The sequence below is a fragment of the Spermophilus citellus genome, assembly GCF_964194105.1.
Source record: "Spermophilus citellus genome assembly, chromosome: 7".
Classification (NCBI taxonomy): Eukaryota; Metazoa; Chordata; class Mammalia; order Rodentia; family Sciuridae; genus Spermophilus; species Spermophilus citellus.
The window spans coordinates 155,731,714-155,748,472 of NC_138188.1; the positions used below are offsets into that span (position 1 = coordinate 155,731,714).

Here is a 16,759-nt window from a genome sequence, read left to right on the forward strand (position 1 = left end):
AAACCACTCGATTGTGGTACCTTCCCTGTCTGCTCTTCTTGGGGGCGGCTGGACACTGACCTGCAGCTGAGCCTGGGTTCTAACAAGGATTATACCCCTTCCCTGAGGCAGCATCAGGAGCACGGTGAAGCAGTCCTGAGGCTTGGAGCCAAGGTCTGGCCTTGTATTGCAGATTTCCTGGTCAGGTTCCTGTTATGTCTGTTACCCAACCCCGACCTTGTGCGCTGAATTTAGGAGCAGAATTAACAAGGTCCAGCCCAGGTGGGGAGGGCTCTCAGGGCATTCCTGTGGCCACCAAAGAGCTAATGTATGGGCAGCTCCTTCCTGCTCACTTGTATTATGACCATATTAAGGTGGGATCACTGCTTTGCTCCTGTAAATTGAGCTGGGACATCTATTCATTCCTTTCTTCAATGACTCAGTGCATATATTGGTCACCCTCCTTACTCACAAATACAGAGTTAGTGAATGCTGAATCGTAGCTCCTGCGGGAAATACAGGGTCTGGTTCCTGTGAGCTTGTGATCTCATTTTCATCAGATCATCAACATATAACTGCTTCATGTGTTTCTGTTCAAAAGACCCCTCATTTAAGATATGCTCTCTGTTCATTGACATTGAGCTCCCAGCCTGCAGCACTTTAACAGCTGTCTGAGGGAAGCTGATCTATTTATCAGGGATTTTCTCCCCAAGGGACATCATGGCCTTCTAGAACTTAGAAGCTCAAGACACACGATAGCACTTGAACATTATGCTTGGGGTCATTTTAACAGTGAAATCAACAAGAAAAAGCACAAAATGAGAAGGAGGAGGAGGAGGAGGAGGAGGAGGAGGAGGAGGAGGAGGAGGAGGAGGAGGAGAAAACCAACACGTGGCATTAAGTCATTTCTGATAAGGGCACTGATTTGTGGTATGAGAGCTGAAATAGAAATGACAGTGCTGTAGCCCCAGCAGGAATGTGCATGTAGGTGACTCAGGCTGTCTCATTGCTCTGGCATGCACATGCCCGCAGTGACAGAAGCAGGTGTTCTGGAAAGACCTGCGTAATACTGAGGAGCTAGCTGCAACACCAGAATGACAGGGAGAAGATTCTAGGCCATGGGAACTGCAGGTGCAAAGGTTCTGGGATGGGAAGAAAGCTGGGAGCCTCAAGCTTCATGTGTCCAATCCCTCAGCAATTCACCTCCTGTATCCAGAACCCAGTCACTCCTCACCACCTCCCGGACCACCCTACTGCAAAGAGCCAAGGAAGGCCAGAGTGGCACAGCACCGGACAGACACAGGAAGGGGCCCTGAGATGTCAGCAGGAGCCACATTGTGCAGGACTTTGCAGGCCCTGCAAAAGCACTTGGCTGAAATTGAAATGCCATGGGAAGCCACACTGGGTTTAAAACAAGGGACCACGTGTTCTGGCCAGAGGAAGCCTCGGGAGGGAGTGAAAGCAGATGTGAGTTCCCTGTGGTTGTCCCCGTACCAGCCTGAGCTGGGTGCTGGAAGGTGGAGAGGAACTGCCGATTTGGAAGCTATTTAGAAGGTGGCATGGACGGGACCTGCTGAAGGGTGGAGGTGGTGGGTGAGCATCTGTGAGAGGCCTTGGGACCTCCCAAGCTCAGCTACTCAGGCTCAGCTCTTCCTGTTGCTTGTCCTTGGTCAACCTGACCTCGTCCAATACTGACAGGGCTTCTGGGTCATCTGTCCAGGCACACTGGAGCTCTTGGGGTGGGGGGATCCTTTCCTCTTTATCCTACAATGCTACTGATGACACTCATGTTTTTATCTCCCAATTGGACCCCCACCCCAACTCCAAAATTCCTGTCTCCCAGGGTGTGCTCAGTGCCTCTATATGAACAACTTGACAAACTGAGCCACTTAGATGCCCCCAATCTGCTGCTCCCCACCATTTCCTCCTCTCAGTTGGTGGCATCTTTATTCTTCTCATTATTCAGTCCCCAAACTCTGGAGTCCCCTTGGACTCCTGTAGCTCACACCCCATATTCAGTCTCATATTCCAAATTCTCTGGAGCCTGACCCCTTCTCGCCACTTCCCCGACCCACCCTGCTTGGAGCCAGTGCCTTCTGTCATTAGGATAATCACGAAGCCCCTGAGAGAGACCTTTGCCTGCTTGACTTCACCTTGGTGCCCCGTCTTCCCAGGCTCTGGTGCTGCAGGCTGGCCTGTGCTTTTCTGTGGACACACCAGCACCCTCCTGCTCAGAGACCTCGCACCTGCTGTTCCCTGTCGGCTGCCTCCCCAGACATCAGCTGCGCTCAGCGCAGCCCTTTCCTTCTCAATTTCCCCCATCATCTAACTAAAATCGTAGACAACCTCACCCTTCTACACCCATCCTACTTCCTCATGTCTTTCCCTATACACTCTCTAACAGTCTGAGTATTTTTTCCCCTGACTTATTTATTTATTTATAACCCACACAGTTGGCCCTCTGTACCTATGGGTTCTGTGTTTGCAGATTCAACAAACCACCGTTCAAAAATATTTTGGGGGCAAAATTCACAACTGTATGGAGCATGTACAGACTTTTTTCTTGTCATTATTCCCTAAACAATATAATAATGATTTGTGTACATTTATATTGTATTAGGTATTATAAGCCATCTGTTTTATTTCTTGGTACTGGGATTGAACCCAGGGTGTTATTTTTTATTTTATTTTTTTGACCACTGAGCTATATGCCCAGCCCTTTATATTTATTTATTTATTTATTTTTTAACATTTTGAGACAGAGTCTTACTAAGTTGCTGAGGCTGGCCGAACTTGAGATCCTCCTGCCTCAGCCTCCTGATTCTCTGGGATTCACAGGTGTGCACCACTATGCCTAGCTTTAATAAGCCATCTAGGGATGACCCAAACTATATGAGGAGGCTATAGGAAAATACTATGCCATTTTATGTAAGAGACTTGAGCATCTTTGCAGAATTTGGTAGTACTGGGCAGTGTCCTGGAACCAGTCCCCCTGGGTAACAAGGGATGGCTGTATTGTCTTTTCTTTCTTTTTTAATTTTAGCCTTTTTATTATTTTTTATTTGCTCTTCTTATTTGTTCTACATGACAGGAGAGTGTATTTAATGTCAAAATATACTCTAATCTTTTCTTGCTGCAATGTCAACTCCACAAAGGTAAGAATGCTTGTTTATTTTGTCACTGTTCTGATCTCAGCTTCTAACGTGCTGTCAGCTGCATGCTCTGCTGTTGACTTATTAAAATTTTTTATTTTATTTTTTCTGGTACCAGGGATTGAACCCAGGGGTACTTAACCATCAAGCCATATCCTCAGCCCTTTTGATATTTTATTTAGAGACAGGGTCTAAGTTAATTAGGGCCTCACTAAATTGCTGAGGCTGGCTTTGAACTTGCAATTCTCTTGTCTCAGCCACCCGAGCTTCTGGGATTATAGGCATGACCATCAGGCCCAACCCCATAAACCTGTCCTCTTTCATTTGACACCAAACCCTGCACATTAGATAGCAGGTCCTGACTGCAAAGACCACAGTAGGCACACAATAGGTAGCTCATTGAATGAATGCTGAATGCTGAACGAATGGTGTGCAAAGCAGATGTGAAGATGGGATTCTTCCCTGTCACTCAACAAATATTTATCTGACATCCTTAGGAAATAGGATTTTTGTACACTGATGGCCTCATTTAGTATGCTCATAGACTTCAGGTTTACATCCTGAGATGTAGTAAATGGTCCCCATTTACAGATGAGGGGGCTGATAAGTTAGTGGTCGCCTGGGGTCAAGTGAAAGCCATAGCCTAGTGGTGGGGGGTCACTCCTGTACTCTCAGACTCTCCTTCAGAATTGCTCCCCATTCAAAGGCTGCCCCCGCCAGGTGCCCACCTTTTCTCACTCCACTCCCTGACCCGTTCAGAACTGGAGGGAACCTGCTCCCAGCCCTTTATGTCTGACTGTGAATTTGTCTACGTGTTATCTCTCCCAGGTGGAAATGCTTTGTAAAGTCATCTCTGAGGAAGGAGAGGCCGTACTCCAAGCAGAAGACTGTAGGCCTCAGGAAGCTGGTGTTGGGGGCCCAGGGGGAGGGTGGGCCTTGAATCCCTGAAGACACCTCAGTGGGTGCATCGGAATCTGCTACACACGGGGCCAGGCCCCAGGTGTCGAAATGGAAAATTTGTTCTACTTTAGGCTACATGTTCCAGAAATCTGTGAGATCCTGGGAAGATCCATTCTGAGTAATACCTTTTATAAAAAAGAAGTAAAAAAATGAAAGAAGTTAATCACAGGCTCAGTTTTCTTAGACAAACATGGCAACCCAAGTAGAAACACACATTTAAAAATCATAAGTATGTAGAACCGACATCTCCTAGAGGCAGGGCTGGTGATTAAGGCAGAATAACTGCATCCTCTGGAACTTCCTGGGTAGACATGGGGACAGGTCTTGGTGATGAAATTTATGAAAATCATTTGCTATAGGAGTCACATAAAGAGATGAAGTTTCCAAATATTGGACCTTGGCATTTGTCTTTGTAGTTTCATTTGAAAATGAGGGTTGCATGCCCAATGTTCTCACAACAAAACTCCAAGTATTGAAGCTATAAATATACATGTAATGATATAATAAAATATGTATCATGATTAACATAATAAGCAAACATAAATATCCTATTTATAAAATATGTTTTACATAGGAAATATTTTTAACATGTTTATATATAAAGTGATTATATGATTAAATTAAATGTAGCATATTTTGATTACTATGATTAAGCTAAATATATATGTAATAATAAAATATGATATAAAAGTGAGAAATAAACCTAAGGAAGTCATATATTGAAATTACATGGTGAATGTGCATGTAGGCCTTCCCGCTGCGTTAGGACACTTTAGACGGCAAGGGATGAAAACTGAACCTCGTCAGGCAAACAAAGGAGAAATCGATTGATTGATGGATGACTTCTCTGATTAGAACAGACAGGGGTGGGTTTGGAGTTGACCTGGGAACTGCTACCTCACCTCTGGGCCTTCTAGCCGGATGCTCAGGGGGGCTGAGAGAGCCTCTCTTTGTCCCAGGGCCACAGGTCGAGTTACAGAGGCCCTTGCTAGGTCACCTGGCCCTCCCTTGAGCCTTCCAGATGGGTAGGAGGAGTAGGGAACTCAGATAGGCCAGGACCTCAGGGGGCAAGTCACTGGGGCTCAGATCCCAGAACCAAGACTGTCAACGTTGGGATGGAGCAGTTAGTTCCCCGACACAGGAAAGGGCCACAGTGATCACCTGTCTCCCTTCTCCGTCCTGAAGCCTGTGTCTCAGCAAACCAGCCCTGTCCCTTAGCTGGCTCCATTCTCCCAAGTGTTTCTTCCTCCGATCAAAAGACTAGAGGGAAGACACCTTTCCCAGTCTGAGGATCAACGTGTTCCTTACTTTGGGAGCAAAGGTAAAATGTGGGCTCTGCAGATGAGTCTCTCCTTCAGAATTGCTCCCCATTCAAAGGCTGCTCCCCCCAAGTGTCCACCAACCTCGATCTCCATCCTGCCTGGATTGGGGAGCGTAGGAACCTGGGGATATATCTGAGGTTCTGCTGGCCTCACTCTTACCATTTGTAAAATGGGGATAAAATACCCCTCTTAGGTTTGTGGTGAGAACGAGATAAAATAGCACATATTCCCAAATCGCACAGGTCTCCGTCAGTTTTCTGTTACTTGCTTTCCCTTCCCAGTGCCCATGGGTGAGTTTTTATGCTGGGAGGCCTTGGAAATGCAGATGGTGACCTCTGCAGTGACCCTTGCCACGCCCTTATCTTATCACTGGCCACATCCATTATGTTGAAATCATCCATTTAAGCCTTTTCTTTTTTCTCCACCAGAGGCAAGATTGTTGAGGCCCAGGACCATGTGTTATCCATTTTTATGTCCCCAGTGTCAAACGCCATGCCTGGGATCCATTAGGAATTAATCAACATGGAGCTGCTGACCTACTGACCCACTGGGCAGAGCTTTGGAGGGTGACTGATTAAAGCTGCCTGTAGAAAAGCAAGACATGGCGGTTACATTCACACAGAGCAAATGTTAGGCTTTGCTGAACCTGGAGTGCATGTCTACCTGGACCCCAAAGTATTTTATCAGGGAGGGGCAACACAGGGAAGAAGCAGTGTGGTGTTTCACTGCTAGGTTTGAATCCTTTCTCCACCACCTGCCAACTTGTGGGATCTTGAGCAAGTTTCTTGATTTATTTGTGCCTTAGTTTCCTCATCTTTAAAATGGGACAGGAATTCTACAAATTACATAGGGCTGTTGGGAGAATTAAATAATATATAAAAACGCTCAGTACATAGTATGTGCTCCACATTGTGTATATACACAGAATATACTTCAGCTAAGGAAGGGACTCTGAATTGGGCCCTCAGGGTTTGCTTGGTAGGTACTATATTTGTGGAAGTACAGGTTTAGCTGCTGTAACAAAGAGACTCCAAAGTACAGAGAGTTATCCAGGTGGAAGTGAATCACTTTCCAGGTCACAGTCTAGAGGGCAGCAGTGCAGGGACTATCAGGTCAGCTCTGCATCTTTAACATGTACTTTCCATCTCTGTTGAGGAGACTGGTCCCATTTTTGTCATCTTCATCCAGCAGTGGACAGGGGCAGTGGAGGGGAGGTTTGGGGACAAAGGGTGATCACACTATCAATTCTTGGAGGGCAAGATCAAGATCAAGGTGTTGTCTAGTCACATGACCATAAGTACTGTATGGGAGGTGTTTCAGTCAGCTTTTTCACTGCTGTGATTAAACGGTCTGACCAGAACAACTATAGAGGAGGAAAAGTTTATTTGAGGGCTCACAGTTTTAGAGGTCTTAGAACACAGAAGGCTGGCTCCATTCCTCGGGGCTCGAGATGAGCCTGAGCATCACGGCAGAGTGTGTGGCAGAGGGAAGCAGCTCACATCATGGCGATCAAGAAGCAGAGAGACTCCACTCTCCAGATACAAATATATACACCAAAACCACACCCCAATTCCCACTTCCTCCAGCCATACTCTACCATTTCAGTTACCACTCAGTTAATCCCTATCAGGGGATTAAATCATTGATTGGGTTAAGACCCTCACAACCCAATCATTTCTCCTGTGAACCTTCTTACATTGTCTCACATGTGAGCTTTTGGGGGGCACCTCACATCCAAATCATAACAGGAGGCTAGAAATGGAGTCTTTAGCCGAATGACCATGTGTCTGGCTGAAATACCAAGCATTTTAGATTAGAGATGCTCAGGACCAGAAGTATTTCAGATTTTTTTTTCAGGTTTCACAATATTTGCAAATACATAATGGAAAATCTTCCAGAATGGGACCAAGTCTAAATATGGAATTCATTTATGCTTCATATACACTTGGTACACATAGCCTGAGGGCAATTTTATACACTATTTTAAATAATTTTGAGTATGAGACAAAGTTAGAGAGTTTTAGGTTTCAGATTTTCAGGTTAGGAGTGCTCACCTTGCACTACAGAAGGACAGAACAGAAACCTGGAGACCAACATCCTGCTCTAGTGATTCAGGACCTTGTAGAAAAGGCAAGAGCAACAGTTACCTCTCAAAAGGGCTCTCTGCAGAATTCCCTCAACAGCAAGTGCATTGTACAAAGCCCAGCTCCCCACGAAGTGGAAGGCAATTTAGGAAATGATTCAGGCTCCCTGGCTGACTCATACTCCGAGTACCCTGGAGAGAAAAGTAGCCATACACCCATTTTGGGCTTGGGGTGCAGCGTATAATAATAATAATGACTTTGGCACTGAAAACTTCCTGAGGGTTAATGAATGACTGGCTTGGATTAATAGCCCAAATCACTGTTGAAGTCTATCAACTCCTTCCAGCTTCATATTAATCTACAGGAAATTCTTTGTACACCCAGCTATTACTGCTTCAATCTCACAAAGTAAAAACGAATGATGTTTCATTGGAACTCGGGAAAAAAAAAAAAAAAACAACCTTGGTCACCATTGTGTGTGACCACCATGCCATTATTATTATGATGCTGATTTTTTCAGCACATTTCCTGCATCTTCTTTGGTTCTTTTTCTGGCTTCAATTCCTTGCAGTGGCAACAGCAACAGCAGCAGCAGCAGCAGCAGCAGCTGGCCCTCTAGATTAGCTCTAATCCTCTGGCTATTTATAGTACATTTTGCAACTTCTTTCCACTCCTTCAGTTTGTCTTGTAGCTACACTGGGCTGGGGGCTCCATGAGGTCTGAGACAACCAGGAGCGTCCCAGATCAGCAGAGCCTGGCTGCAGCAATCACTCAGCAGCTATTTGTTGAATTGAACCTGACGGAATAGCTGCAGAATTTTAAATGACCCACCATCAGTCCGATGGATTGTTCCAAGGGAACCTGAGAGTCCTGACATTTAGCTGGATTTAAGGTAGTGTATTTTTGGCTCATCAAAAATTGATCAGAGTTCCCCAAGAGAACAACTGGAAATGGAGCGGCAAGGATGTAGAAGTCGTTGTAGATGAGCATGTCCAATGCCGTCCAAGGTCAACTGGGAAGAGAAGTCAGGGACAGGCTCAAGTCGGTGGTCACTGGGGCCTGGGGGAATCCCACTCCCCACCGGGCCTTGGTGTGCTCTGCTGGTAGGTGCTGTTGACAAAATAAGCCTGTTTCCCTCATCAGAGTATTAGAATTGGTCGATGGTTCCAGATCTCCTCTGCCATGCTGTTTGAACTCCTGCCTTCCTGTCCTGCAGGGGGTTCAGCATCTGGGAGGATTTGTGGAGTGCCAAGTGTGAGCCTTGAGGGATGGTACCCCCAGCATATCTGTCACAGTGCCCTGGTGAGATGAGGTGCACGATAGAATAGGCAGGATCCTGTATAGGAGGCACATGGCCACCATTCATCTACCTGGGTTCCATGCTGCTCTCCCAAGGTGGGCTTCCTATGACCTCCCCGCCCAGCATCTCCTGGGGACCCAGCTAGAGAAAATTCCTGGCAACAGTGGAGGTGGTTTTTAAAGCAGGGGTGGAAGCTGAACTACAGAAACAGGAAGCCTGAGCAGAGCCAGGGAGGGAGGTTAGGTAGAAGTAGGATTCAGGGCTTAGAAAGTGCTGGTTTCCTTCTGTTGTTCTTCTGAGAGCTGATAAGAAGATTCCAGAATTTGGGGAGATTCTTGGAAAAGAATGAGGGAGTTGAATCAACCATAGAGAACATTCCAGTTTGCTTTTCCCAGTGTTTGTTAGATGGTCTGTTTGGCTAAGAAGTTAAAGATGCCAAATATAGAAACGAAAGCCCCATACATCAAACTCTGACCTGCTGCTGTTTTCTATGGAGGGGTCTTTTGTTTACATTTTTCTATTTTCAACGAAGGACATGAAATGTGCTGTGACCTTTCAGATAATGCCCTGGCATTGTGCCCTGGCAGCAACTAACCGGACATGTGTTTACCTATAAGCGTATGGTTGTTAAAGTTAGGTGAGATAAAAACTTCTGTGTCAAAGGAGGAGGGTATGGTGGAGTTTTCACATGTAAAACATCGTTGAGTAGCTCAGCACAGGGGGCATTTTATGATAAACCCCTTTCTCAGAAAATGATCAATACGGGGCAGATCCATACAGGTCTTGGCTATAGTGTGATTCTGGAATGTCTCCCAAAGGCCCATATGTTAAGGCTTTGTCCCCAGTATGTTATTGCTATTGGAAGGTGGTGAAATTTAGAGGTGGACCCTAGAGGAAAGTCTTTGGTCCCTGGGGGCATGCCCTTGAGGGGATTTTGGGATCCCTGTCTCATCCTCTGTCCCATTTTGCTTCTCAGCTACTAAGAGGAGTGGCTTCCTCCATTATGGGCTCCTGCCATGACGTGCTATCTTGCCACAGGCCCCAAAGCCAGAGAGCCAACTGACGATGCACTGAAACCTCCAAAACTGTGAGCCAAAATAAACCTTTCATCTTTTAAAGTTTATTAACTAAAGTACTTTGCTACAGCGATGGAAAACTGAATCGTATTCTTCCATTGAAAGCTTCAGAAAAATATGAGAAACTTCCCTCACTCCTTCAAGTAGTGATGACCAGCAGATGGGCCACATAGCCAATATCACCTGGGCCATGCCTGACCTCTCTGGCCCTCAGATGACTCATTAAGTTAAGCAAGGGACCTTCCCAGTCTTCTTCTAGGTTGTTTTGCAGGAGCTAAAAAACAAAGGGAAAATTCAACGCGTGCCTGGTGAGCAAGGCCCCAAGGATGAGCTCTGGCACCAGAGTGACCAGAGACTGTGAGTGACGTGCTCGCCCTAGGTCTCCTTTACAGAATGTATCCAGTGAACTTGGCTTTTAGACCCTGAGCCTGACTTGTATGCATTCTACTCACATTCTGTTGTTAACAAGGCTCACATGGGACACTTGTTTTCTTTCAACCCTTTCTGTAAGGCCACTGCTTTAGGTGAGCTCATGGACAGATCCAGAACATTGTTTTGTATTACAATATGAAGACCAACTGCTATGTGACTAAAGAAAACAAAACTCCAAAAGTCAGATTGATGACATCTTTTAAAAATTACAGATAGCCCTTGGCTGACAATGGTTCACTTGTGAGTTTTTTGGCATTATGATAATGCTCCAGCCTTCTTCCTTTCCCTTGAGATGGATGTTCACCAGGCAGTTACAATGTATCTGCGACACATGACAGATGTGCCTGCAGATGAATTCACAGGCACATCTGGCAGGAGTTCAACAGCACTTCCCGGTGTTATGACTCCATCTTGGGGACCTTGAGTTCCCAGGAGAACCCTTTGCAGGCTCGGGCCCCTCTCCTGGCTTCTTTTGCCAGGAGCCACCTCCAGAGACCAGGGACCTGTGAGCTCCTTTTTCCCGGTTTCTCTCATGTGATTCCCAAGACGTCTCCAGCTCAGCATCAGAACCACAAATTGGGTTGTTTCCTCGTGGTTCCTCCACCCTCAGGACCCCCAGGGCAGGAGCCTGCAGTCTCACTGCACAGGTGCTGGTGGAAAGAGGCACACCCAGTCCTACTGGGGTCACCAGCATAAGATGCCAGGCTCCAGGAGATGGTAGGATTCCGCCTTTACGGGAACAACAGGAGGGAAACGGAAACCTTCAATGCTCTGGTTTCGGGAGATGGTGGGATTTGGATGAATGTTAAAGACTTGCTTCTATTTTAGTCAACTCATAAAAACAGAGAGTAAAATGTTGGTGACCAGGGGCAGGGAGAGGGCATCTCCCACGGGAAGATATTGGTCAAAGTGCCAAGACTCAGTGCACAGCATGAGTTCATGCCACAGACCTCAGGCACAGGTCGGTGACTGCCATTAACAGCTGGCACACTAGGGATCCTGTGAGGGGATAGATCTGTGGGTTCTCCACACACACACAAACACAAACACCCGTGTGCGCACACGCGCACAGGAAAATGGTAACTATCTAGTTTGTTTTCTGTTGCTACATACAAGTGTGTAATTTTTTAAAAAAAATTTTTAGTTGTTAGTGGACCTTTATTTTTTAATTTATTTATATGCGGTGCTGAGAATTGAACCCAGTACCTTGCACATGTTAGGCAAACGCTCTACCACTGAGTCACAGTCCCGTCCCCAAGTGTGTAATTTTTAAAGAAAACAAGTTAATTCAGACTCAAGGTTGGCAAATCCAAGACTGGGTGACCACATCTGTTGAGGACCTCATGCTGATCCTGACATAGCAGGAGGGTGCTCACAAAGGAGAGGAAAGGGGGCCCATCTCCCTTGCTAGCTAGCCCATTCTTATGAGAAGGCACTAATCCATTCAGGAGGGCCCTGCCCCAGGGGCCCAAACACCCCCTCCTCCCAACACAGCCACACTAAAGGATTAAAGTTCTGACCCTTGAACTTTTGCATAATGCACTCAGCCCATCCCAGTAACCATGGAACTGTGGATAGATACATTAACCAGTTTGAGCGCTGTGATCATTTCTCAATGTAGACACATGTCAAGAAATCAAGTTGTACACCTTAAATACATGTGGTTTGTATTTGTCAATTATATCTCCACAAGGCTGAAAACGAATTTCTTCTAATTTAACTCCCAATGTATTATGTTTCTTCAACGCACTAACATTTATAGCATGTGTATTTATTCCACAAATCCTCACTGGGCTCCTGCCATTCAGTCATTCCAGGACGTGTCCTGGATGCTTCCCATGGGACTGGGCTCTGTGCCAGGCTCTGGGCACACAGTGGGAGTGAAGCAGGCATGGTTGGCATCCTCCAAGACCATGATCGTGTCCCAGGTCTGGGGTGGGCACGTCATCTCCCTCTGTCTTTGCCCCCTCTCCTCTTTCCTCTCTTCCTAGCTTCTCCACGAGCCCCAGCAGCAGGGAGGGACAGTGTCTGCTATGAATACCCGTGGCTGGTATTTCTCCCACTTCTGCCAGTTTCGGCTTTTACAGAATCTCCCTGCAAAGCTACCTGCAGGAGTTGTTACCCACAGATCTCCAGAGCATTGCTTGCTTTCTTCTTCTTCTTTTTTTTTTCCTTTTTGGTTCCAGGAATTGAACTCAGGAGCACTCGACCACTGAGCCGCCTCCCCAGCCCTATTTTGTATTTTATTTAGAGACAGGGTCTCACTGAGTTTGCTTAGCGCCTCACTGTTGCTGAGGCTGGCTTTGAACTCACGATCCTCCTGCCTCAGCCTCTGGGATTACAGGTGTGCGCCACTGCGCCAGGCGTGCACCACTGTACCTGGCTTGGCCATATTCTTTTATCGAATCCCTTGGCCAGGGCAACAAGTGTTTCAGTTGCTAACTCTGAAGTTTGGAGAAAAGAGAAGAGTAAGAGGTACCAGGAAATCCTGGGTAAGATCATTGCTTGTTATGTATGTCATATATACATTTATATGTAAATAAAATTGTAGAAGTCCTAAATGCTTAATTGGACACCATGACCTCTATTGATAGATCATGAATTTTGTTTTCTTTCTTTTTTAAAAAAAACTGTTTTAAAGATACCTCTACAACACATTTTTGTTAGATGATCTCATCCTTTTCTGTGGCTTGAAATGCCCTCTATAATGTGCTAATAATTCCAATATTTACAGGTAGCATATAAACCCCTCTTCTGAGTTGGTCATCTCACAATCATCACCAATTGAGAAGACTAAAACTGAAATCTTCAATCTGCATTCTCACTCCCATCCAAATTAAAACAAAACAAAACACTCTCTTCTGTCTTTCCCATCTCAGTAAGAGGCACTTGGAGTCTCTCAGTGATTCTCTATCCCTGTCCCAATCCATTCCTAGCCAATCCATTTGGAGCTGAGATATGTTTCTCTGCAAAGCGCTGCACCCTATGTTTCTGCTGCTACCTGCTCCAAGTCAACCTCATCTCCTTACATGACCCTACAGACTTTTTTCCCTGTGAGTGTAATTTTTTTTTCATTGATTACTAGAGAGACTGGGTGATTATAAACCAATGTTAAAAAAGCAGATCCTTGTGGGTTCTCACCTGGGAAACTCGGGGAGGTGTCATGGAAAATATCAGCCTTTTTGCAAACCCAGGCCAATGGTTTTTCCTTTTGGCTCATATTTGGGAAGCATGTTAGCTTTCTCTGCATCTCCCTGGATGTGGCACTCCCTCCTGGTTTGTAGCCACATGGGCTCTGCAGGCTCAGCTTCAGCTGATCCTTGCTGATCTGTTTGAGGTCTGCAAGGCTGATATGAGTACCAGAAATATTATAGGATTATTGACTGTTGATTATATTAATTGTGTGCGTGTTGGATAAAAGCCTATAAGGAATGTGCCCATGACATAATGTGAACTCAGATAAACTGCAGAACTTAGACTTAAGTTAGTGATGTAAGAGTCTACACCCAGGGCATGCACCCCAGAGCATACACATCCAGTATCAGCTGCAAGCACAACTGAACTAGGGCATTTTACCACTGAGTTACATCCATAGCCCTTTTTATTTTTATTTTGAATCAGGGCCTCACAAAGTTGATGAGGCTGGCCTTGAACTTGTGATCTTCCTGTCTCAGCCTCCCAAGTGGCTTGGATTACAGTCCTGTACCACTACGCTTGGCTCACCTTTGTTCTTGAAGGATAATTTCAGTGGGGAGAAGGGCTAGGTTTTCCTTTTAGCTTTGCACAATCTTCTAGCCTCCACTGGGGCTTTTAAGTAGTCAGTTGAATGTTTATGGATGACTTCTTTTTTAAAATATTTATTTTTTAGTTATAGGTGGACACAATATCTTTATTGTATTTTATTTTTTTGGTTGTAGTTGGACCCAAGACTTTTATTTTATGTGTTTATTTTCATGTGGTGCTGAGGATCGAACCCAGTGCCCAGTACTTTCGAGGCAAGCAATCTATCACTGAGCCACATTCCCAGCCCCTGGACACATTATCTTAATTTTATTTTATGTGGTGCTGAGGATTGAACCCAGTGCCTCACGCATGCTAGGTGAGCGCTCCACCTCTGAACTACGGCCCCAGCCCCTATGGATGACTTCTTAAAAGAATCATTTTTTTTTTAAAGAGAGAGTGAGAGAGAGAGAGGGGGACAGAGAGAGAGAGAGAGAGAGAGAGAGAGAGAGAGAGAGAGAATTTTAACATTTATTTATTTTTTCTTAGTTCTCGGCAAACACAACATCTTCGTTTGTATGTGGTGCTGAGGATCGAACCCGGGCGCACGCTAGGCGAGCGCGCTACCGCTTGAGCCACATCCCCAGCCCTTAAAAGAATCATTCTTGCAAAGTTGAACTGTAAATCTTCATTCAGGAATATGTATTAAGATTATGGAAGATGTAAGACCTAGTAGGGGGAGAAATGAATCTTTTATGGCCCTATGATCTATCCTATCCCTGAAAATGTTTTTTTTTTTAAAGTGGAAAATCATTTTGTTGCATTTCCCTGATTCTTTTTTTTTTTTTTTTAAGAGAGAGTGAGAGAGGGGGGAGAGAGAGAGAGAGAGAGAGTTTTTAATATTTATTTTTTTAGTTCTCGGCGGACACAACATCTTTGTTGGTATGTGGTGCTGAGGATCGAACCTGGGCCGCACACATGCGAGGCGAGCGCGCTACCGCTTGAGCCACATCCCCAGCCCTCTGATTCTTGTTTTTAAAAGAACAACAAATCCCAAGCCCTACAAATGGCTTATATTGAACTTTCACATTTGAATGAAAGATTGTTAAACACGGAGGGGGAAGAAAAAGGCCATTACCTCCACCCCATTGTTGTCTCCTGTTTTCTTTTGTGATCCCGGGGATCAAACCCAGGGCTTGCAGGGCAAGTGCTGAACACAGAACTGCCTCTCCACTAGTTTTCCTGTCCTCTCCTTCCTCACTTCCTCCCTCCCTCCTTTCCTTTCTCTATCATTATATTCTCAGATACTTTCTCTGTACCTTTTTCCTTTTTTACTTCTTCAGATATTTTGAATAAACGTATGTTAGGTCTTCTCACTACAAACCCCACTACCCTCTCTGTTCTCTTATTCATCGTTTAATCTCTCCATACGTCAGCTTAATAGTTTCTTCTGCTTTAATTTTGGCACACAAATTTCTTTAGTGGGTTCAAAGTATGGTTAAAACCATCCATTTGGTCTTTGATTTTAGTGATTGTAGCTTTTCTTTCTTTCTTTTTTTTTTTTACATCTAGTTCTCTTGAGTTCTTTTATTTTTTTCAAGTGTGCCACTTTTTATTGTTCCCAGGTTTTTGCTAAAATTTTCAAACTTTTTGATTGTTTCTTTTTTAATATAGTATGCAGAATGTTTTTCAGCACCTGTGTAGTGATTCAAATATCTGGGATCTTGGTGGTCCCTTCCTTTTGTCTGCTGGCTTTCACTTACAGTGTCATGTTTTCTTGTCCATCTGGTTGTCTTTGAATATGCCCAACTACGGTTATCTGTGTACATGCCCAGAGGGCACACCATATGGGTTCATGAGTGTGACCTGTCCACTGTTACCCAGAGAACTGCCATGGTCCTCTCTCCTGCTCTGGAGTCTAGGTCTGCTTTCCGCAGTACTGTGTGAAACCACCACTTTGCCTTTGATGAAGATTGCCTCCTGCTGGTTCTTGCTATGCCCTGGGACAACCAATGACACCTTTAATCATTATACCAAAGTTCTGAGGAGTCCTCAGAGGGCCAGAGTGATTTTGTAGCCTCTGAGGTTCTCCAAAAACTGAGGCCACAGAGCCACCTCTGCATGAGTAACAAACAGGTGAGGATGGGAGTGGAGGGGTGGCCATGGCCACTCCCGGGGCCACAATTCTTTATGTTTTGGGTGAAAACAACTACCTCCTTCTATTTTCTCTTATAGTTTTTCTGGCTACATACCATAAGAACAAATTCTGGTCTCCAGTGTCAGCATAGACCGTAAGTATAATAGCCCCTTCCCTTTGATGAGAACAGCTTTGAGGGAGGGGTCAAGCCTGCTGGCCTAACCCTCACTCACTTCCTTGCAAGTACCCCCCTGAGGCTGCGTGGTTCCCCATGCAGATTGGCTTCAGAAGGGCTTACCACGAACACACCGAACACACCGCAGGACGCGTTCACATGGGAAGGGACATGGTCAGAGAGTATGTGTCTGGGATTGGGAGGCTGAGTTCAGGAAAGCCAGAGCCTTTTAAAAATAAGTCACCAGAGATCTCTCTCACACACATGCATCTATTTTTGGCCCAAGTGCTTTCAGGCTCATCTTCAGTAAAGCACATGAACTCTTTCGAGTCCCCTCGTTCCACTTGGTAAATTTCCTACAACCAGAACTGAAAGTCAGTGCTGCGGCCTCTCTGCCTCTGGTCCCATCGGGCCAGGGCTGC

General features: G+C 45.4%; 1 long non-coding RNA gene across 2 annotated transcripts in view; it reads left to right on the forward strand.

The window, feature by feature from the left end:
- The first annotated feature begins 8,194 nt into the window (after positions 1 to 8,194).
- The window catches only part of LOC308652810, a 43,592-nt gene continuing 35,027 nt past the window's right edge, over positions 8,195 to 16,759 (forward strand). For both annotated transcript variants that reach the window (XR_014022901.1, XR_014022902.1), the window contains exons 1-2: positions 8,195 to 8,389; positions 9,774 to 11,266. This is a non-coding gene — a long non-coding RNA (uncharacterized lncRNA). The remainder of the gene's footprint in view (positions 8,390 to 9,773; positions 11,267 to 16,759) is intronic.